Source organism: Acipenser ruthenus, chromosome 60 (genome assembly GCF_902713425.1).
Source record: "Acipenser ruthenus chromosome 60, fAciRut3.2 maternal haplotype, whole genome shotgun sequence".
Classification (NCBI taxonomy): domain Eukaryota; kingdom Metazoa; phylum Chordata; class Actinopteri; order Acipenseriformes; family Acipenseridae; genus Acipenser; species Acipenser ruthenus.
The window spans coordinates 2537741-2562882 of NC_081248.1; the positions used below are offsets into that span (position 1 = coordinate 2537741).

The 25142-nt window shown below is 40.7% G+C and overlaps 1 protein-coding gene across 1 annotated transcript in view; it reads right to left on the reverse strand.

Moving 5' to 3' along the window:
* LOC117409967 (glutamate receptor ionotropic, NMDA 2D-like) overlaps positions 1-25142 on the reverse strand; it is a 78244-nt gene that overhangs the window by 42682 nt on the left and 10420 nt on the right. Inside the window, exon 2 of the mRNA XM_059018554.1 lies at positions 20512-20584. The gene's annotated coding sequence lies outside the window, so the exon portion shown is untranslated. The remainder of the gene's footprint in view (positions 1-20511; positions 20585-25142) is intronic.

A 25142-nucleotide genomic window follows, 5' to 3' on the forward strand; every position in this document is an offset into this window, starting at 1 on the left:
TCTTTTTTAGAGATTTAAGATTTAGTTAAATATTTAAAAAACACATACAACACGTATTTGTGTTACTGTTGGTTCTCCTGACTCAGGGAAAGCACACAATATGGTACCGTACTGTACTACTCGTGTGTACGAAACTTCACTTTGCAAGCAGTGGCAGCGCAACGGACAGAACCCGACCATGATAGATATCTCATCATTCCACCATCCATCAAAATGTGATGTGAAACTAGCAACGAGTATGCTGATTGTACTGGTGATTAAAATTGTCAAATTTTGCGATCCAAGTCACGCTTCCAACACATGCAGTGTTTCCTGTGTTATCTATCTGCAGATCACACAATGTGTGCGGCTATTCGTTCTCCTTGACATTATTAATATTAATATCAGCGTTCTGTTCTGACTCATGCAAATCTGTGCGTCTCTGTATCGCTCTTGCTGAGCTCACCTGTGACTCAAGGCCCTTGAGGACCCACCACTTCTACCACTTACTGTGAGTATCAGCCGATTATAAATGCACTGAATGGAAAATTACTGTATTTTTTATTATTTGTAAGGTGTTTTTATTTTGAATTCACTTGAAAGAGAAAGCAGAGTGATTTTTCAGTTCAGTTTTTTTCGTCTTGTGCTTCAGTTTTGTTTCAATTTGCTTTGTTTTTGCAATGGCGAAACACAATATTTGACTCTGATAACACAGACACATAAGAATACAATAGTTATACAATTCTGTGGTTATGGCAGGGAAAGAACTCCTGCAGCAACAAATCAGGAAAGAAGGCAGACTAGTAAAAATGAGTTTTGATTCCCCAAAAACTCCTTTAACTCTTTACCAACAACATGTGCTCCGGACCTTGAACTTGCTGTAAACAAGAATTTTGGACCTTCACTAAAATAACTGAGTACCCCTGTGTTGAGTGTAGTTTGGTTTAAAATGTTTTGATCTTTGCAATAATGAATTAATAAAAACAAAAGTGGGGTAGACCAGACCACAGCAGGTTACCAGGTTCGGAGGTTGAGGACAGGGCTGCATTGATTTCAGTGCATTTTAATAGGTGACACTTTACATGAAGTGTCTCTAATTACTGTGTATTCACATAGTAGAAGACGATTCAGCAGCATCAGCCAATCAGCTTCCAGCTCCAGCAAGCTTCTAATAGACAGCAGCTGTCTGCTGGAACGGTGCAGCATCATCTGCGAATCCACACAATTACCAGCTTTTCATTTTGACTTGCTGTATTGAAAGCACAGTTTACATCTATTGGACAGCAAATACTAAACAGACACAGTAAGTTCAATTTTATTTTATTATCCACCAAAACCAGCCAATCAATACTTTATATTGACTAAAGCAACCAGTCCTGTACCTGCATCTGCCGAGTTAGCCAATCACAGCCTGTCAGCTCGACTGGAGCTCAGACAGCATCTTTCACAGCAACTGAGAGACACAGTTCAGTAATATTGCTCCGTTCTGATATTTGGCAGTGTCCAGATAAACTATAAGTTATTTATTTCCTAAAAGGTATAGACAATGTCGACCCAGGGGACTTTTACAACCCACCCCTTTGTGTATATGTATTATTTTGTGTTTGTGTTGTGTTGTTATTATTTAAATGTATGGTTTTGTGTGTTAAAAACACTGTTTTATTGTTATAGTTTGTTTCTGTATGTCATGAACCCACACTGACCACATTGCTTTTCTTTATCATTCGGTAGAGTAGGGATAAAGCGATCCGTTTTTTTCTTTATTATCCAAACCCACAGCGTGGGAGAAGTACGAGTGGACAAGTACAGCGCAGTTAGAAGCAGTTTGAAAGCAGGGTGACAAGCTGCAGAAGCTAAACTAAACAAAAAAATGGTCTTCAAGCCAGTAATCTGTGACAACTGCATGATGTGGGAAATCCGATAAAACCCAACAGAGCTCAACCAAGTTTGTGTAAAGTGTCGCACGATCCAGGACTTACTTCAGCGATTAAGCCTGCTAGAAAAGGAGCTGGAGGAAATGAGACAGCAACAGGAGCTTGAGGAGCTGACACACCCACAATTCATGGAAGTCTGCACCCCTAGCAGACTGAAAGCCACCAGGGAGATAGAAGAGAGTCGAAACAGCTGGGATCAGATAGGCAGAAGCAGGGAAAAAAAGAAACTTCGTCAAACACAACCACCAGAAATCCAGACATCCAACAAATTTGAGCCACTTCAACATTTAGATGACCAAAACCAATATCAAGAGAATGAAAGGAACAACACCCAGGACCCTATAAACAGTGCTGGCCAGGCAGCAAAAAGAAGGGAGGTCATGATTGTTGGGGACTCCATACTGAGAAACACAGCAAGTTCAGTTCGCAGTTTGGACCCCCTTACTACAAGGGTGTGCTGCCTTCCAGGAGCCTCTGTCAAGCACATCACTGAGAATGTGGACAGGCTCCTAGAACGAACAGGAGACGACCCGGTAGTAGTCGTCCACATCGGTACAAGCAACATTGGAAGAGACAGACCAAGAACCCTGCAAAACAAATTCAGAGAGCTAGGAAGGAAATTAAAAGACAAGACCAAAACTGTGGTATTTTCTGGGATACTGCCGGCACCTTGCAAAGGACATATGGACAGCTGGAAATACAAAAATCAAAATGCATGGCTAAAATCGGGGTGCACACAGGAAGGCTTCACCTTTCTTGAACATAAGAAAGACTATCTATATAGGTGGGACGGACTGCACTTAAACAGAAAGGGAACCAATCTACTCTGAGAAAGGATCCTTCAGGAGGTCCAGAAGCATTTAAACTAGAAAGGAAGGGGGGAGAAAACAGGAAAACAGAAGGGAGACCACATCAAAACAGGGGCAACAACTCAGGTAAGAGAACTATTAAATATATTTATCTTAAGGCTAGAGGTCTCAGAAACAAAATGTTAGAGCTTGAAGCTACTGCACTAACCAACTCCCCAGTAATGTTGTTGAAGCCGACACCCTGGGATCCTTCAAGAAGCTGCTTGATGAGATTCTGGGATCAATAAGCTACTAACAACCAAACGAGCAAGATGGGCTGAATGGCCTCCTCTCGTTTGGAAACTTTCTTATGTTCTTATGTTCTTAACAAGTAACTACACTGTGATAGGTATTACAGAAACTTGGTTGTCTGAGAGTGATGGAGACGAATATAATATTAGTGGGTTCACACTGTATAGGAAAGACAGGCAGGACAGAAGAGGCGGAGGGGTAGCGCTATACATAAGAAAAAGTCTTGAAGCCCAAGGAGAAGCCATACTAATGGGGGATTTCAACTTCCCCCATATAAAATGGGAGAACCCGGTGGGGAGCATGACGGACGAAATTGAAATGGTGGAAATGACAAATGACTGCTTCCTAATACAATTTGTCAAGGCACCGACTAGAGGGGAGGCATGCCTTGATTTAGTCTTTTCAAATAATGAAGACAGAATAACTAAAACAGAGGTCAGAGAGCCATTGGCAAACTCAGACCACAACATGGTCTCATTTGAAGTATTTTTTAAAACCCCAAAAGTAATGACTAAAGCTAAGGTTTACAATTTTAGAAAAGCAAACTATGAAGGTATGAAACAGAGACTAACAGAAGTAGATTGGAGTAAAATAGAGAAAACATCCACAGAAAAAGGATGGCTGTTTTTTAAAAATGTAGTACTAGATGTGCAAAATAATTACATCCCAAAAGTAGACAAATCTAAATCTAAAACAAAATGGCCAAAATGGTTTAATAGATCAATTAAAAATATATATTCAGCGAAAAAACGCACTTTACAAAGCGTTTAAAAAGGACCAAAAACAAAGTACACAGAAAGAGTACTTGGAACTGCAAACACAAGTCAAAAAGGAAGTTAGAAAGGCCAAGAGAGAGATAGAAATCAATATTGTTAAGGGGGCTAAAACCAATTCCAAAATGTTTTTCCAATATTATAACAGCAAGAGAACATTCAAAGAGGAGGTTAAATGTCTAAGAGACACAAATGGCAAAATCATAGATGAAGAAAAAAAAATAGCAAATATATTAAATGATTACTTTCACAGGTTTTTACAAAGGAGGACACAGACAACATGCCCCACATGTCGACCTGTTCCTATCCAATTTTAAATAACTTTAGCATAACAGGGGCAGAAGTGTGAAAGGGACTAGGAGCTCTTAAAATAAACAAATCCCCTGGGCCGGATGAGATCCTTCCAATAGTACTCAAAGAAATGAAAGAAGTTATTTACAAACCGCTAACCAAGATCATGCAACAGTCTCTTGACACAGGGGTTGTACCGACAGACTGGAAAATTGCAAACGTAATACCGATCCACAAAAAGGGAGACAAAACCGAACCAAGTAACTACAGACCAATAAGCCTGACTTCTATTATATGTAAACTTATGGAAACTATAATAAGATCTAAAATGGAAAATTACCCATATGGTAGCAATATCCTGGGAGACAGTCAGCATGGTTTTAGGAAAGGGAGATCGTGTCTAACTAACTTGCTTGACTTTTTTGAGGATGCAACATTGAAAATAGATAATTGCAAAGCATACGACATGGTCTATTTAGATTTCCAGAAAGCTTATCACAAAGTCCAGCATAAAAGATTAATTCTCAAACTGAACGCAGTAGGAGTTTAAGGAAATGCATGCACATGGATTAGGGAGTGGTTAACATGTAGAAAACAGAAAGTACTGATTAGAGGAGAAACCTCAAAATGGAGCGAGGTAACCAGTGGTATACCACAGTGATCAGTATTAGGTCCTCTGCTATTCCTAATCTACATTAATGATTTAGATTCTGGTATAGTAAGCAAACTCGTTAAATTTGCAGACGACATAAAAATAGGAGGAGTGGCAACACTGTTGCAGCAGCAAAGGTCATTCAAAATGATCTAGACCGCATTCAGAACTGGGCAGACACATGGCTAATGAAATTTAATAGAGAAAAGTGTAAAGTATTGCACGCAGGCCATAAAAATGTGCATTATAAATATCATATGGGAGATGCTGAAATTGAAGAAGGAGTTTATGTTGACTCAGAAATGTCTTCATATAGACAATGTGGGGAAGCTATAAAAAAAGGCCAACAAGATGCTTGGATATATTGTGAGAAGTGTTGAATTTAAATCAAGGGAAGTAATGTTAAAACTTTACAATGCATTAGTAAGACCTCACCTAGAATATTGTGTTTAGTTCTGTTCACCTCGTTACAAAAAGGATGTTTCTGCTCTAAAAAGAGTGCAAAGAAGAGCAACCAGAATTATCCCAGGTTTAAAAGGCATGTCGTATGCAGACAGGCTAAAAGAATTGAATCTATTCAGTCTTGAAAAAAGAAGACTACGCGGCGATCTGATTCAAACATTCAAAATCCTAAAAGGTATAGACAATGTCGACCCAGGGAACTTTTTTGACCTGAAAAAAGAAACAAGGACCAGGGGTCACAAATGGAGATTAGATAAAGGGGCATTCAGAACAGAAAATAGGAGGCACTTTTTTACACAGAGAATTGTGAGGGTCTGGAACCAACTCCCCAGTAATGTTGTTGAAGCTGACACCCTGGGATCCTTCAAGAAGCTGCTTGATGAGATTCTGGGATCAATAAGCTACTAACAACCAAACGAGCAAGATGGGCTGAATGGCCTCTCATTTGTAAACTTTCTTATGTTCTTATGTACTCTATCTTCAGTGCTATCAGACAATCAGATTCAAAAATCTTTTTGTGATCTACGTTTATTGCTTAATGTTGATAAAACTAAATGTATGTTATTTAATATGGGACGTGCAAATGTTACCAATCCTGCAGTTCTTGAGCAAGGCTGCAAAATTGGTACCTTTTGTAAGGTTGACCTTGAGCAAGTGGAAGTTTATAAATATCTGGGTATTTGGCTAGAGAGTGCACTTACTTTTAAACCACATATCGTTAAACTACAATCGAAAGTTCAAGCTAGACTCGGCTTTCTTTACCGAAATAAATCACGCTTCACACAGCCAGCTAAGTACTTATTGGTACAGATGTGTGTACTACCCATTTTAGATTATGGAGATGTCATTTATAAAGCTGCTTCTAATGTTGCTCTTAGGAAGCTTGATGCTTTATATCACTCTGCAATAAGATTTGTCACTGGTGCTCCCTACTGCTCTCATCACTGTGATCTCTACACTTTGGTTGGCTGGCCCTCACTTCAAACACGTCGGCCATGTCATTGGTACAGACTCATTTATAAAACCCTAACTGGGAAATCACCCCTCTATTTAAGTGGATTGTTGACTATATCGGTCTCCTATTACAACCTTCGATTCAGCAATTTGATGAGTTTAATTGTATCTTGTGTTTTTACTGCTGTTGGGTGTAACTCATTCCAATATGCAGCTGCTCACGATTGGAATGAGTTACAATCAAGGCTTAAACTCCCTGGTTTTATCTCAGAGGGTGCTTTCTTTTCTAGACTTGAAGTTCTTTTCTCTGTTTCATGTGCTTGTTAGAGCAGACACTGATTTTATTAGTTTTTTTTTTTTTTTTTCGTATTGCTGTAATGTCTCTATCTGTCTGTGTATTGTTGTCTGTTGTATTTATGTTTCCTCTTGGCAAGGCTGGCATTTTAAATGAGAACTTGTTCTCAATGTCTTTACCTGGTTAAATAAAGGTTTGAATGAATGAATGAATGAATATGGTTTCCAATATGTGTTCCATAGTCACCATGGCCCTTTCTGCACTCTCTAAGAATTATAAGCCAGTTTTGCATTTGACCTTAGAGAGGTAAAAGGTCATAGTCAAGGACCTTTTTGGATAAATATATATTTTACTATCTGTGTTCCATTTTAAACACGATCCTATCTGCACTCTGTAAGGAGCAATAAGCTAGTTTTACATTAAACCTTAAGGAGAGGCCAAAGGTCATGATCAATGTGATTTTTGGATAGAGCACCGATGGGTTCCATAATAACCATGACCCTACTATATGCACTTGTTATATGCCAGTTTTGCATTTGACCTTAAAGAGAGGTCAAATGTCACGGTCAAGGCAATTTTTGAATACAGCATATATGGGTTCCTATATCTGTTCCATAGTAACCATTAACCCATCTGCACTCTGGAGTAATAAGCTAGTTTAACATTTTACCGAAGATTTTGAAAGGTTTTTAAAGAAATGCGTCAGGCGGCCATATTGGTTTACACATAAACACAATTTTTGAAAAAGTCAATTGTATTGACACAGGGATGATGCTTGTTAACTTTGGAGTTAATCAAATAAACAGTTTTTCAACTGAAGCGGTTTTAAATTTAAGAAGAAAATATAGGTCTAGCGGCCATCTTGTTTTACAAAAGAACACCATTTTGCCCTGTTTGAATTCCATTGTCCCCAGGATGATGCTACCAAATTCAGAGTTAGTTGGTTAAACGGTTTGTTTGATGTTTGGGTTGTGTTTCGGCAGCCATTTTGATATTTAAATTTATCGCAACAACCTGTGCTTGCCAAACTTGAAGCGGGTTTGGTTGTTGATGTCATATGCCAAGTTTCAGATCAATCGCTTTTCCAGTTCCCAAGAAGAAGATTTTGAAAAATATTTCAGAAATATGCGTCAGGCCGTCATCTTGGTTGATGCAGGAGCGCAATTTTTTAGCATCTGAATTGTATTCAACCCGGGATGATTCCTGCCAAGTTTGATGTTGATTGGTTACACAATGTTAGAGCAGGAGCAGTTTGAAGTCTTGGGAAAAATTTAAATAAATAAAAAATAAAAATCTTTACAATAACAATAGGCTTCCCCAGCCATTCTGGCTTGGAAGCCTAACTAGAAGTTCCAAGCAACTTTACGGCTTCCGAGGAGGTATTGTGAAATTTGAGCATTTTGATTGGTTGCCATTCACTCAGGTGTAGACATCACTTTCGATTTTTTTTTTTTTTTTTTACAAACTTGACATTAATAGTAACAACAAATGTGACCTTAAGTAGAGGTCAAAGGTCACGATCAAGGCAATTTCTGAATAGAGTATATATGGATTCCTATATGCGTTCCATAGTAACCATGATCCTATTTACACTCTGTAAGGACTTATAAGCTAGTTTTAGATTTAACCTTAATGAGAGGGCAAAGGTCAAGATCAAGGTAATTTTAAGAACATAAAGTTTACAAATGAGAGGAGGCCATTCAGCCCATCTTGCTTGTTTGTTTTTTAGTAGCTTATTTATAATTTCCCAAATAGTGCCATCCTTCCCAGTCTCCTGAATGCCTGTTCGTGCTGTCGGTGCAGCTGGAGTCACTGTCCTTGGTACTGCTGCGGGTTGGCATGGCTGGCACGCCTGCAGCTGCTGCATGAGACGATACAGCCAAAGCGTCTGGCACTGCAGAGGTAACCTCTGTGTGGGCAGAGACAACAACAGGCTTGTATATATATAAAAAAAACGGAATATTGTATTATATTCAAAACAAAAACATGTATTGTAAAAGGCAGTCAAAATGATGGCTTTGGCGGATCTAGGTGGGCAGGATTATAACTTCCTTACTTTCGCGATACTGCCTTTCAAATGGCATCAGGGTATTTAATACACGGAATTAGGAAAAGTCAGATGAGTACATTTAGTTGTTTCACAGAAAAAAAAAAGTAAATTAAATCAATTTTATTATTAACACATTGCTCAGTTGTGATTGAATGGCTTAACAGATATCAGTTGAATTCTTAAAAGGAGAGTATTAAAATCAGGGTAAAACAACCAAAACCAGAAACGCAAAGTATAGGATAGTAGAAAGTATAAATGCCGGCGCTCCAGAGATCTTTCAGTCCATTTAATCAGACATGAGGTGCTTCCTCCCAGGCAAAGTTTAACAGAGACACCGCCGAAGAGAAAAGACAGCAACTCCCACTAAATAAAAACATTCTATATGATGGCACATTGTATACTAGCATGACATTGTATAGTCTAGTCAATTTATTGTAGTATACTATGGCGTAGTATAGGCTAGTCTAGTGTAGTATGGCTTACTATAGTTTATTTTAGCATGGCACAGTGTGGTCTAGTCTAGTATGGCAAACTGTAATGGTCCCAGCTTCCCTGACAAACGAAGGCAGAGCATTCCATAATTTAGGAACTCTACAAGAAAAAGCCCTACCTCCTGTGTTGCTTCTGTTGACCCTAGGAATAACCAGCAGCCCTGCATCCTGTGATCTCAGAGTGTGGTTTGGAAGATAAATAAGCAAATAACTAGGTGTAATCCATTCAGGGCCTTGTAAGTTAACAGCAAAGTCTTAAAATCAATTCTATACTGCACAGGGAGCAGCAGTGTGGAGTAGTGGTTAGGGCTCTGGACTCTTGACTGGAGGGTTGTGGGTTCAATCCCCAGTGGGGGACACTGCTGCTGTACCCTTGAGCAAGGTACTTTACCTAGATTGCTCCAGTAAAAACCCAACTGTATAAATGGGTAATTGTATGTAAAAAAAAAAAAAAAAAAAAAAAATGTAATTGTATGTAAAAATAATGTGATATCTTGTAACAATTGTAAGTCGCCCTGGATAAGGGCGTCTGCTAAGAAATAAATAATAATAATAATAACAGGGAGCCAGTCTAAAGAGGCCAAAAATATAAATCTGTATGGTAGGCCTATAACAGTATACAGTACAGCAGTAAAATCAAATGAATACCTAGCGCACTTTCTTTTTACTTTAGCCTGTAGGCTACCGGTAACTCAAAATAAATCATGCTGCTGCATTGTACACATTGGTGTACAATGCGAATAAATGATTATTTTAAATTGAAACTAAATGATTTTTGCTGTTTTTATTATTATTATTATTATTATTATTATTATTATTATTAAGTTTGCCTACTTAGTAGCTTAGACAATTTACACAAAATAGATCATGGTCCTATACAGATGCTCAGAATGAGCTGGAGTGGTTAGAGGCACATGCATGCAGTCTATTGCTCCCAACATGTTGGGGAAACCAGAAATATCACAGAAATTTGTTTTCAAGGCTTACAAGTACACCCTGCCTTTAGTGAATATTAGGTACTTGGGTGCTCACCTCAAAAATGCATTAAGCACAACTGGCAACACGTGAGAAAAAGTGGAATAGGGAATGCCAGCAACAATTGTGACTGTTTAAAACGTGCTTTCAAAAGACTTCCAGCTCATTTGCGACTATTGCGACAGGTGCAACACTTTACTACCTCTAGCCCTGAATGCGGTAGGGAGATTATATATTCTTCAACAGTTTTGTATCATTAATGTTGTCAGCAGACACACAGGCAGACACACAGGCAGACAGACAGACAGACAGTGCCCCACAATTCTATTCAATTTGGTACTACAATATAATTCCTTCTTAAGAACATAAGAAAGTTTACAAACGAGAGGAGGCCATTCAGCCCATCTTGCTCGTTTGGTTGTTAGTAGCTTATTGATCCCAGAATCTCATCAAGCAGCTTCTTGAAGGATCCCAGGGTGTCCGCTTCAACAACATTACTGGGGAGTTGGTTCCAGACCCTCACAATTCTCTGTGTAAAAAAGTGCCTCCTATTTTCTGTTCTGAATGCCCCTTTATCTAATCTCCATTTGTGACCCTTGGTCCTTGTTTCTTTTTTTCAAGTCAAAAAAGTCCACTGGGTCGACATTGTCAATACCTTTTAGGATTTTGAATGCGAATCAGATCGCCGCGTAGTCTTCTTTGTTCAAGACTGAATAGATTCAATTCTTTTAGCCTGTCTGCATACGACATGCCTTTTAAACCCAGAATAATTCTGGTTGCTCTTCTTTGCACTCTTTCTAGAGCAGCAATATCCTTTTTGTAACGAGGTGACCAGAACTGAACACAATATTCTAGGTGAGGTCTTACTAATGCATTGTAAAGTTTTAACATTACTTCCCTTGATTTAAATTCAACACTTCTCACAATATATCCGAGCATCTTGTTGATCTTTGTTATAGCTTCCCCACATTGTCTAGATAAAAACATTTCTGAGTCAACATAAACTCCTAGGTCTTTTTCATAGTTCCCTTCTTCAATTTCACTATCTCCCATATGATATTTATAATGAACATTTTTATTGCCTGCGTGCAATACTTTTCACTTTTCTCTATTAAATGTCATTTGCCATGTGTCTGCCCAGTTGTGAATGCTGTCTAGATCCATTTTGAGGTTTCTCCTCTAATCAGTACTTTCTGTTTTCTACCTTTAACCACTCCCTAATCCATGTGAATCCCTACTGCATTCAGTTTGATAATTAATCTTTTATGCGGGACTTTGTCAAAAGCTTTCTGGAAATCTAAATAAACCATGTCGTATGCTTTGCAATTATCCATTGTCGATGTTGCATCCTCAAAAAAATCAAGCAGGTTAGTTAGACACGATCTCCCTTTCCTAAAACCACGCTGACTGTCTCCCAGGATATTGTTACCATATAGGTAATTTTGCATTTTGGATCTTACTACATTTTTCCAGGAGTTTAGTTTCTTAAAGTTGTAGACAGACACACAGACAAACAGACAGAGAGACAGAATGTTCAGTGAGAGCGAGGCATGTCTGTAATTCCTTTTGATACAGATCTCAGTGTGTGGTCTGTCTGTGTTTCTCCCAGAAGTGAATCTTGTTAAGTCCCCAGGTGACTCCTATTAAACAGACACCCCTGATCTCATTAACTAGAGCTGCGGTATCTCATTAACAAGCTTTGAGCTGAGTAATTAGAAGCGCAAGGGGGCGAGACTAAGCAGGTAATCCCTACACACACACACACACTGACACACGCACACACACACACACACACACACATTAAGAAGAACACTATTATTAACCCTTTGAGTAATACGAATGTAGCGGTACATTCGCTGCTCTCTGATCCCCAGGGAGTACGAATGTACAGGTACGTTCTGCAACTTTAAACTTGAATTACTGAGTCTACAAAACCCCTGATCACATAATATTGTAACGCTAGGTTTCTGTAACACCTTTCATTGGTCTCTTGCGCCTTCTGCCAGATATTGACTGAATTACATATAATAAACCCAGTCACAAAAATGTCAACAGTGTTTGTAAACCGGTGAAAATCACTCAGTGAGAAAAAAGTACTGAATTCAGATTCCGATTTAAATTCAAATACATACAATTCTTCCACTGAATCGGATGTCAGCGAGTGTGTCAGTGAAGACATAAGCGAAGAACATGTACCATCAACATCAAGTGACAGCGAAGAGGAGGCGCCAAGCTCTGTGTGTTGCTCCATGCTTCAGGAGTATGATACACTGAAGAATTAGACACTCTCGCTCGCTCCGCCCCCACAACCTGTTTACCCGGATATGATTTATTCATGTCTCTCTCTCTCTCTCTCACCCTTTTCTTTTTGTTAGGACGTGTTGTTGTGGTTGATCCACCCCGTTGTTTATTGCTTAGTGCCTATATGTTATTTTTTAGTCAAAACCTTTCCCTATGACTAAATAAAACATTATATTTATTTGTTTTATTTATTTACAGTAAAAATTATTTGTCTGTATTTCGTCAGTATTCGTTACATACATACAAACATGTAGCTTTCAGCTTGTTTGTACGCTGTACTCGTAATAATCAAGCGCATGCAGAAGACTCACTCCCGTTGGACCGGGAGTGAGTCTTCTGAAGAACTCACTACTCAAAGGGTTAATAGCTCGCTTTCATCTGGTACTGTTCCCAATTCCTTCAAGGTTGCTGTAGTACAACCATTGCTTAAAAAACCTACTCTGGATCCCCAAATCCTTAACAACTTTAGGCCTATTTCTAACCTCCCCTTTCTATCTAAGCTTTAGAGAGTGGTAGTTAAACAACTTAATACCTTCCTAGCAGTACATGATATTCATGAGAAATTTCAGTTAGGTTTCCGCCCTGGCCATTGTACTGAAACTGCTCTTCTTAGAGTGGTAAATGATGTGCTCCTGTAGTCAGATACGGACTCACCCTCGGTTCTTATTCTTTTAGATCTAAGTGCAGCATTTGAGACTATTTATCATTCTATTTTGATTGAATGTCTTAAGAGTCTTATAGGATGTCAGGTAGTGTCCTGTCCTGGTTTAAATCTGTGGGACATATTCCCTAAATATGATAATAATACATGAACGTGTATCAGAAATGTAACTGAATTCATTAATGAAACTGTGTGTCTTGAGAAACAGGGCAAACTGCTGAGTCTTGAGAAGAGGGCCTCTGGCTTGCAGACATACTGAACTATGTGACCTACTGATCAGAGGACCGGCGCCTGGACTGGGTTAGGCTGAGCGGACAGTTGAATTACGTACAGATAATTCACACGTGCAACAACAATCATTTTGATTCAAAGAAGACATAATCTAGTGATGTCTCAGTGGAAAAGGATATTAAAACATCAAAGGACTGGGATACACAAATGACCTAATGAAAGTAGCTACTCAGCAGAGTGAAAAAGACACAAATATCCAGCAAAACAAAACATTTGGCGCTCCAAGGGGCTCCCGAGTGGCGCATCCAGTAAAAGCACTCGCTAGAGTGCAGGATGCGCTCTATAGCCTGGACGTCGCCAGTTCGAGTCCAGGCTATTCCTTTGCCGACCGTGGACAGGAGCTCCCAGGGGGCAGCGCTCAATTGGCCGAACGTCGTCCGGGGGGAGGGAGGGTTAGGTCGTCCAGGGTGTCCTCGGCTCACCGCGCACCAGCGACCCCTGTAGTCTGGCCGGGCGCCTGCGGGCTTGCCTGTAAGCTTCCCAGAGCTGCGTTGTCCTCCGACGCTGTAGCTCTGAGGCGGCTGCACGGTGAGTCTGCAGTGAGTGTAAAGAAGCGGGCCGCTGACGGCACACGCTTCGGAGGACAGCGTGTGTTCATCTTCACCCCTCCCGAGTCAGCGCAGGGGTGGTAGCGGTGAGCTGAGCCTAAAAATAATTGGGCATTTCAAATTGGGGAGAAAATAATAAAAAAACTAATTGGCAATGACTAAATTAAAAAAAAAAAACATTTGGCGCGCCACATCAAATGCTAAACAAGGTGCTGTCACTCTGCTAAGCAAAGCTGCAACTCTGGGACTAAAAACGGAACCAAGACAGGACTCTGCCTGAAAACAGACCCAAGAAGAGAAAGCACGCTGCGAGTCACTACCACAAGCAACGAGACTGAGGCCCGACTGGAGGACTGCCGTAAAACTTAGAGTGACTGTTATCAGACAAACCAGTCTGGGTCTGCTGTACACCTAAAACCACAGTATCCAAAAGAAACTGTGCCCTGCTACCTGCATAGCTAAAAGATTCAGTGAAGAGAACAGAGTGGATGGGCGCTGTTTGTTGATTCTATCGAGAATTGAAAGCTTTTGTTGCTGAGTTTGATCCAATGTGGGATTGAAGACTTTGTTGCTGAGAGGAGAGCTTTTTGTACTGGACACTTCAACAGATTGAGTTTCCAAACCAGCGGACCAAAAGTCTAAGCTTCAAGGAACTGTTGAGTATAATTCCAGTTGCATTTTCCTTTCATGGAACTAAATTAATTAAGTGTAACACATTCACATAGAATTAAACTGTTAATTATTTAGTTGTGAAATAACTTTTAGTGAAACTTGATGAAGTAACTATAAGTAATCTACCCAATATTGTTGTATGAAGAATGTATTTAAAAGTAAACTTGCCATATCCTTAATCTATATACCATTAATAAGCTTAACCCTCTGCAGTCCTATATCGGACCTGGTCCGACATTGCAATTTTCCCTTTCTGGGGAAAATAGGAGCCAAGAGAAGCTGAAAAAAAACAAAAAAAAAAAAACAAGGGGTGTATCTCATGAATACAGATAGCCCCGGCACCACGTAGATAACACAGACATACACAAACAAGATAGCTGCTTCTGCATCCAGCGCTCAAAGAACATCACAGACATTTGCAGAGCTTTTTTGAGATGTTAATAAAATAATGACTTGGATCGCATTATTGAGGAGTTTGGTCATAAAACAAGTGATCAGGAGATGATTTATCGGTATGTACTATTATTAAGACGTATGTGAAAAATACAGCGAACAAGGGGTGGGGCGGGGCTGGAGATGCAGTACTGAGTGTCCTGCAGTGCCTTTTAAACCTGTTTTACTGTGAAAAAAAAATACTTTTAAACAGAACGTCTAAAATAAACTGCGTGTGTGAAAAGATTTTGGACCTGACGCGCCTGAGACACGCTGAATAAATGGACCGCTAAGGGTTAATGTGATATATTCTAAGATTGTCTGCATCATTTCAGTTTCTATGTGGGCGTGTATGTGTGTGCAAGTCACTAGTTACGTCACAGCTTGCTTGAGCTGCTGAGTTGCTGCTTGTGTGTGAGGAGACAGGCGGTGTCATATTTCAATTGCCTGCTAGCCAGCATGAGTGCAGTGAGATTGTTTAACTGTGTTTTGTGCTTAGAGACAAAGAGATTTACTTTCTGACTTTTCTGATTTCTGATTATTATTTGTGTACTTAATAAATACTACTATTGATTAAACATTCCTTGCGTCTGCACGTGTATGTGTGTTCATAGTAAATCCTCGATCTTTATAACACGTCAATTAAATATTATTAATAAGAGAACTAATCAACCCAGATAAACATTAAATTATCAATTACTGAATTGTTCCTACAAATCCTATCTTTCAAATAGGTTACAATATGTTAAAATTGAGGGAGATTCTTCCTTTCTGAAGTTACATGTGGCACCCCCCAGGACCAATTTTGTTTTTCCTACACATGAGCCCTTGGGCGATATTGTCCGTAGACGTGAGGATCATTTTCATTGTTATGCTCATGATAATCAGTTATATTTGTCTCTAAAATCGGGTGATACTTTATTTTCAAATATTCTGACTACCTGCCTCACTGATATTAAGCTATGGAGGTCGGATAAGTGTTTATTGTTAAATTCAGATAAAACAGGAGGTAATGCTTTTGGGATCAAAATAATACAAATCCATGTGTTTTTCCAGTGGGCAGCTTCCCTTACTCACTGAAAGCTGAAATGAGGAACCAAAGTGTGATTTTTTCACTTTAGAAATATTGCTAAAGTAGGATGCTTTCTTTCGCTGCAGGATGCTGAGAGATTGATGCATGCCTTTGTATCATCTCGGCTTGATTATTGCAACACCGTGTTTTCAGGTATCCCAAGATAAGTTTTATCTCGATTGCAGCTTGTACAAAATGTTGCGGCCAGGGTTTAAACAAGAACAAAAAAATGCGAACATATTTCTCCTGTGCTAGCAGCCCTACATTGGCCCCTGGTGTGGTCTAGGATTGATTTTATGGTCCTACTCTTAACCTATAAAGCCCTGAATGGTCTGGCCCCATCATACTTAAGGGATCTTTTAATCCCTTATATTCCTGGGCGCTATACAAATAAAGTTTGATTTCAGTTGAAACACACACACACACTGAGACAAACACACAATCTGACACACACACACACACACACTGAGACAAGCACACACACTGACACACACACTGGAGTACACCACGCCGCTGCCACTGCTGGAGTGTCCCACACTGAGGGAAGCATTACCACTGCCAGCATTATCATCACTGCGGAGTACGCCACGCCGCTGCCACTGCTGGAGTGTCCCACACTGAGGGAAGCATTACCACTGCCAGCATTATCATCACTGCGGAGTACGCCACGCCGCTGCCACTGCTGGAGTGTCCCACACTGAGGGAAGCATTACCACTGCCAGCATTATCATCACTGCGGAGTACGCCACGCCGCTGCCACTGCTGGAGTGTCCCGTGCTGAGGGCAGCATTACCACTGCCAGCATTATCATCACTGCAGAGTACGCCACGCCGCTGCCACTGCTGGAGTGTCCCGCGCTGAGGGCAGCATTACCACTGCCAGCATTATCATCACTGCAGAGTACGCCACGCCGCTGCCACTGCTGGAGTGTCCCACGCTGAGGGCAGCATTACCACTGCCAGCATTATCATCACTGCGGAGTACGCCACGCCGCTGCCACTGCTGGAGTGTCCCGCGCTGAGGGCAGCATTACCGCCACCATCACTGCCAGATGACAGCATTGCCACTGTCAGCACTGCAGCTGCCAGCGGCGCCCCTAGCAGCATTTCCACTGCTGCCTACAGGGCTGGAGGAGCCAGTCTTGCCACTGCCAGCTGTGTGCTGCTGGAGTATGCCACACTGCTGTCAGCCTTTCTGTTGCCAGCAGTGCCACAGGCAGCATGTCCGCTGCCAGAAACAACTGGGCTGGAGAAGCCAGCTTTACCACTGTCAGCATTGCTACTGCCAGCGTTGCCATTAGCAGCCATTCCGCTGCCAGTATTGTCCCAGCTGGAGGAGCCAGCCTGTGCGCTGTCAGCATTTCCACTGACAACATTACCGCCCGTGGGACCATTAAGGCCTCTGTTCTTGGCCTAGGACTATGACCGGGACTATTGGTTTTTTAAGGGGGAAGGTGGCCTTTGAGGCCATGTGTGCTACGCACACAGGGGTTAAGATATGTGACGGGGTACACCCCGCCCCCGTGTGTCTATAGGTATTATTTTGTATTTGTGTTGTATTATTTAATACATATTGTTTAGTTTATAAAAACACAATGTTTTGTTTTGTTGTTTTAACCTAAACCCAGAGATACAGGAATTTACAGCTGAACACAGGATACTACAAGGATGGAAATAAGATTTCAATTGCATAGCATTTTCACCCAGTCCAGATTTTTTTTTATAGTATATAGGTAACAAGCTCAGGTGTGTCTTATTAAACTCAGAGTAAAACCAGGAATGGATCAAACTGCTATGCAATGGGAGTCTTATTTCCATCTCTGAAATATGGATTTGCACAATGATATTGAAATACACACCAAGACACACACACACACTGTTACACAAACACACACACACACACACACACACACTGAGACACACGCACACACACACTGAGACACACACACACGCACTGAAACACACACCCACTGACACACACTGAGACACACAGACACTGACACACACATATTGAGGCAGACACCGAGGCACACACTTTGAGACACACACACACTGACACACACACACAGTTTCATTATCACAAACACACATTTGTAAGCGGAAGCTCCTCAGATCTTTTCCAAATTGATGTGTAATTAGCATTTCAAAGACAGGGGCGAATGAAGGACAAAACAGATTACGTGTCCTGCAGAATAAGAAGTGTGACTTACAAAAAGAAAGAGAGCCGAGGCTATGCTAATGAGAGCGTAACATACGAATAATACAATCCTGTTCGATCTGACAGAGAGCAGTAATTCTAATGTCACTCACACTTACATATACATTCTTCCAGACACACACACACACACAGACACACACACACACACACAGACACACACACAGACACAGACAGACACAGACAGACACAGACAGACACAGACACAGACAGACACAGACAGACACAGACAGACACAGACACAGACAGACACAGACAGACACAGACACACACAGACACAGACAGACACACACACAGACAGACACAGACAGACACAGACACACACAGACACAGACACAGACAGACACAGACACACACAGACACACACAGACACACACATACACAGACAGACAGTGCCCACAAGCTTGTTCAGTTTGACACTAAACTAACACAGACACTGAGAAGAAGGAATTATATTGTAGTGTCAAAACTGAACAGGATTGTGGGGCTCTGTCTGTCTGTCTGTGTGTCTGTCTGTCTGTCGCTATGAGACCAAGATCTGCAGGCCTTGTTTGTGTCTATTTGATCATTTCCACAAAATGCAAACGAGTGAATCTGTTTGGATCCGAACTAAACTTTTAGCAGCTCAGTTACATTTGGAAACGAGTGTGTGTGTGTGTGTGTCTGTGTGTGTCAGTGTGTGTGTTCCTCAGTGTGTCTGTGTCAGTGTGTGTGTTTCTCAATGTGTGTCTGTGTCAGTGTGTGTGTGCGTGTGTGTGTTAGTGTGAGTGTGTCAGTGTGTGTGTTTCTCAATGTGTGTGTGCGTGTGTGTATGTGTGTGTGTGTGTGCGTGCGTGTGTGTGCATGTCAGTGTGCGTGTTTCTCAATGTGTGTGTGTGTGTGTGTGCGTGTGTGTGTTAGTGTGAGTGTGTCAGTGTGTGTGTTTCTCAATGTGTGTGTGTGTCAGTGTGCGTGTTTCTCAATGTGTGTGTGCGTGTGTGTATGTGTGTGTGTGCGTGCGTGTGTGTGCGTGTCAGTGTGCGTGTTTCTCAATGTGTGTGTGTGTGTGTGTGCGTGTGTGTGTATGCGTGCGTGTGTGTGCGTGTTTCTCAATGTGTGTGTGTGTGTGTGTGTGTGTGCGTGCGTGTCAGTGTGTGTGTGTGTGTGTGTGCGTGCGTGTGTGTGTGTGTCAGTGTGCGTGTTTCTCAATGTGTGTGTGCGTGTGTGTGTGTGTATGCGTGCGTGTGTGTGCGTGTTTCTCAATGTGTGTGTGTGTGCGTGCGTGTGTGTGTGTGCGCGTGCGTGTCAGTGTGTGTGTGTGTGTGTGTGCGTGCGTGTGTGTGTGTGTGTGCGTGCGTGTCAGTGTGTGTGTGTGTGTGTGTGTGTGTGTGTGCGTGTCAGTGTGTGTGTGTGTGTGTGTGCGTGCGTGTCAGTGTGTGTATGTGTGTGTGTTTGGTTCCTCTGTGTTTGTCTCTCTGCTTCGTGGTTCCGCTCAGAACTGTAAATACTGATCACACTGCTCTGCCAGGGACAGACTCACACTCAGTTCCTCATGTTACCCCTTCATTAGCAACCAGCGCACACACAGACGGAGCATTATCTTCTCATCCCCTGATAAGAATCACACAGCACCTGAATGATTTAAACTATTTCTACAAAACCAATTCGAGACAAATGCAATCCAACAAATAGGAGGTTGGAGTGTGTGGTGAAAGACAGACAGAGACAGACAAATGGGAGAGAGGGAGGGGAGAAGAAAAAGGAGGAAGAGGGAGAGGAGAAGGAGGGGAGAGAGGGGAGAAGAAAGAGGAGGAAGAGGGAGAGGAGGAGAGAGGAGAGGGGAGAGAGAGGGGAGAAGAAAGAGGAGGAAGAGGGAGAAGAGGAGAGGGGAGAGAGGAGAGGGGAGAGAGGGATAGAGAGGGGAGAAGAAAGAGGAGGAAGAGGGAGAGAAGGGAGAGATGAGGGGAGAGGGGAGAGAGGAGGAAGAGGGAGGGGAGAAGAAAGAGGAGGAAGAGGGAGAGGAGAAGAGAGAGAGGAGAGGAGAGAGAGGAAGAGAGAGGGGAGAAGAAAGAGGAGGAAGAGGGAGAGGAGAAGAGAGAGAGGAGAGGGGAGAGAGGAGGGGAGAGGGGAGAGAGGAGGGGAGAGAGGAGAGAGGAACAAACATAAGTGATCCAGAAAGACAGTCAAACAGACAACCTCACTGCACCCTTAGTTTCTAACCGAATAAGATTCTCGATAGCTTGTGCTAATGAAGAACCTTAGCAAGTTTCATCACGGACAAGTGGCTCTCTAGATATTTGTGAAACTCTAAAGTGCACCCTTTTACCCTGCGGCAGGGATAGGCACCCCAGTATTTAATGTAACGCCCCGACAGGCTGTACTCACCCCAGCATTGCCAGTGAAGAGCTTTAGTTTATAGTAGTGTGTTCAGTCCACTGCTGTATATTACTGTAGAGATCTGCATGGGAGAACAAATAAATATTCAAAAGATAAATCATTTCTATTTGCAACTTCAGTAATTTCTTTAGAAAAACTAGTGTCAAGTTCATCAAAATTTAAAGAAACAGCGCAGTTAATAGAATGATCCGTTTTGCAAAAGGCACCAGGTATGTGTGTGTTTGTTTTGTTTAGATTTTTGGAATCAGGTGTAGCGTTTGTTCTATGCACGGGATGACATCTGTACCAGGATCGGAGGGAGGCACTGGAATTGTGGCAATACTGCACTGTGATTGGTTGATTTCTGATATGTGGTTTATCTTGTTTACTAGCACTTCCTGAGTACAAAATTATGTGATTTGCAAGCCTGTCAGTGACCTCCACTCCCCATCGCCACGGCTCTCCATTCACAATCAGAGCTCTCAGTGTGAGGGAAAGACCATGAGCATGACGTGTATCAACAGCATGTACAGAGCCGTGTAGAATAAGACATGCCAATGAAGAGTTTAATGGGAATTGAATAAGTGGTGTTGAAGACCTTCATCAGGTAAGCGAATGAGGTGTCCTGGTAAAGTCTATTAAAATGATTTACAGTGTGTGGAATAACGTCTTGTGTTCTCAAGATGTAAAAGTGTGACAGACAGACGGACGGATGTACAGACAGACAGACACCCCCTATATCCCCACAATCTGATACTCTCAATAACTTCTGCTAAATAATGTTAATAGCCAGTATCATGACTATTGGATAAGCGGTTCTTAGCTATATTGAGAAGTGTCAGTGTGAGAGACACAGGTGCACATGTACAGAGACACCTTCGTACATCCGCACTTGTTCTCAGTAACGTCAATACCAAGGTTCATCACAATTGAATATATTTATTTTATATATAGACCCTATAGACGCGTGTAGGTCAGCGGTGTGTATTGAATATTGATCACTTCTATCGATTTGAAAAACAAATTAAAAAGCGCCCAATTGTAAAATTAAACCACATTTGAATTGAGAATTAAAAGAGTGTGTTTTGGTCGATTTTAAACCTTGATTTGTGTGTCATTGTAATTGTTGTAATTCGATCTAATTACTTAATAAATATATCGGAAATGTAGCTCATGCGCAAGAGACATGGCCGGAGAGCTACTGAAAGCATTGATTCGTTTGAGGGAGTTACCAGACTTCAGAGTGAAAAGCCGGTGTAGAATCGTATTCTATTCCCTGTAGAATGCAGGTGTCCCCTGCTCGTTGTGCGCATGGCAGAGCTGTCTTTTCCCAGTCGCTACACATGCTCTTTTTTCAAAGCGGGTTCACGGCGATTCAGCAGCTACTGTGGTAAAGCGCAGCGGCTGCCATTGATCAGCAGGTCCTGAGATAAACATGCAACGAACTACATAGATTTTAATAATGCACCACAAATACACAACGTAACATAAAAACATTGAAAGTTATTGCATTTTTTTAATTGTAATATCTGCGCTTTCTAAATAAACACCCAAAGCTGGCAAGCCTATGAAACACATGCTTATATAAATACGTGCTCTTCATGACGAGTCACATATCTTTGTAAATGTGCCATCACACCGCTTACAATGTTTGGATCACTTATACTTGTATGCCATGGTGAAACATTTTGTCAAAGAGAAACATGTTCATGCAGGGGTGAGATTCTGCCAGTACTCCCAGGTATTCCGTACCGGGACTTATTTTGATGCCGGTACTGGGTACCGGGACTTATTTCATCTGCTTTTCACCCAACGCGGATGCATTCCATCCACTCACACAGTCCAGTAGAGCAATGTTTCTCAAATGCGCTTTCATTCAGCACAGTTCATGCTGCTTGCATTCTGTTTCCTCGCACTGCTTCTGTTTCTGTGAGCTGCTATTGGCCACCATTAACATCAATATAATCGCTGCATCTTGATTGGCCGAGCTTTCATTCTGTCACAGGACAGAATCACAGTATGTCTGCAGAACCCAAACCACCTGCAGCTGAACGAACACCCTGAAGGAGAGAGTCACAGTGTGTCTGCAGAACCCAAACCACCTGCAGCTGCAGAACTAACAGAAGAATCGGAACTAGCACCGAAATTAAAAATACACCACTCCCGAGTTTGGGATTATTTTGGCTAAAAAAAAAACGAAAAAGGAGAACCAACTGAAGATGGTGAACCACTCTGTCTGGCTTGTAAAAAGAAAGTTCCATTGAAAACTGGGAACACTCAAACTTATTCAATCATCTTCACAATTACCACCCAGAGAGTTACGCAGCTGCAAAACAAGCACAGCAAGAATCCAGTAAGAAAATGAAAATGCCTGTTAATCTTGGGACCAAGCTAAAATAATAATAATAATGATGATGATGACAACTTAAAATGTATTTAATTTGCATTGTCTACGTTATTATAATTATTACTATTTTGTACAGCTTGTGCAACTACTGAAATGCATTTAATTAAAAAACAAAACATTTTATATTTGAATACATTAATCATTATCTTAATAAGTTTGCACAGCTAAGATATTTTTTAATTAGAGAAACACGGGTAAAATATGAGAATTTAAAACCTAAAGTAGTGTAACTAATAATTTTGTCTTTTATTAAAAAAAACGGTGTAGCATGTAAAAAAAATATCAGTATCCTTTCACCACAGTGATTATAATATAGTTTATGCATTAGTTTGTAGTAAAAGACTCCAAGTCAATGTAAAGCTGTATGTATTTTGAGTAATTATAAAGTTCATGCACTTAAATGTGCTTTTTTATATAATAATATTTAGTTTGATTTGTACTCTTTCATTGATAGATTGATGACATGTATCAATGAACGAGAGGAGACCATTCAGCCCATCTTGCTCGTTTGGTTGTCAGTAGCTTATTGATCCCAGAACCTCATCAAGCAGCTTCTTGAAGGATCCCAGGGTGTCAGTTTCAACAACATTACTGGGGAGTTTGTTCCAGACCTTACACAATTCTGTGTAAAAAAAGTGCCTCCTATTTTCTGTTCTGAATGCACCTTTATCTAATCTCCATTTGTGACCCCTGGTCCTTGTTTCTTTTTTCAGGTCAAAAAAGTCCCCTGGGTCAACATTGTCTATACCTTTTAGGATTTTGAATGTTTGAATCAGATCACCGCGTAGTCTTCTTTGTTCAAGACTGAATAGATTAAATTCTTTTAGCCTGTCTGCATACGACATGCCTTTTAAACCTGGGATAATTCTGGTCGCTCTTCTTTGCACTCTTTCTAGAGCAGCAATATCCTTTTTGTAACGAGGTGACCAGAACTGAACACAATATTCTAGGTGAGGTCTTACTAATGCATTGTAAAGTTTTAACATTACTTCCCTTGATTTAAATTCAACACTTCTCACAATATACTACTTTATAGTAACTTATTTCACATGTTATGCCCTATTATAGACATGTACATTTATACAAAAATGAGGCTTCATTTTCCAATAGGATTATGTTTTTGTGCCACTGTGAACTAATTTAAATATCGTATCATAGATATCGTAGGTATTGTAATCGTTGGAAAAAAAATGATTCAATAATCGAAAACTGAAATTTTGATATCGTGGCAACCTTAGTAGGGATTAACAATAACATAAAAAACAGGATCAAAGTGCAGCTTCAGATTTGAGTCAGAATCGGGATTCAGATGGAGGTGTGCTTCACGCTTTTCAAACACGGGCCCAACATGCAAGGTACATGTTAAGCATAGTGATCAACGTTTTGTTTTGTTGTGATCCTAGTATTTTCTGTTATGAGGACTGTAATAAACAAAAAACTAAATGGTGAGGTGTTTTTTCTTTGTACTATGCCCCCTTTTCTAAAACATCTTGAAGAGTTTATTTAAGTGAAATGCGATTTCACTTGCATGCACATCTAAAAAAACATATGAAGGCAGAAGTAAACCACAGAAATTATATTACTTCATGAAAACGTGTCTTAAACCATAATACCAGGGATAAAATAAAATGAAAAGTCTACTTTTATAGTGTTTCTGCCTGAAAAATCTTTTTCTGGAATAGATCATGGTAATTAATCTACACAGAAACACAAGGAAGAACACAGAACATATTATTGTAAGATAAGTAGTAAGTACAAAATAAATAAAAGAAACAGGGATATCTGTTCTAATCCAAGGCTATTATCGTAGCATGGCCAGGTCCTGTTGTAGGTGAGTACCCAGGGTCTGGAAAGGATGGGGGTGATTTCAGAGAATACTATGCAGATTAAAATGGACAAGCACATCATCATTAGGAGTAGTGCCTGTTACATTATACATTTCAGGGGTATTTTAGCCTTTTTGTATCATTTTTTCACAGCACAGTTGTTTTTTTATACCATTTTTTATAACATCACCCCTTTTTTAGGATACATTGAAACAAAATTCCCTCTCTCCAGCAGTTACTGCATTGTGTAATATTTCTTAATGCTTGTCATTTCAGGTTTAACTTAAGTGTTATATTACAGTACATGACTGAGTGATACAAGCCAAGGGTGCAAAGCTTTCAGTATTTTCAGCTTCTTTGTTTATGGTGAATTGGTTATAATTGATCAGTTATTTTTAAGGCTTATT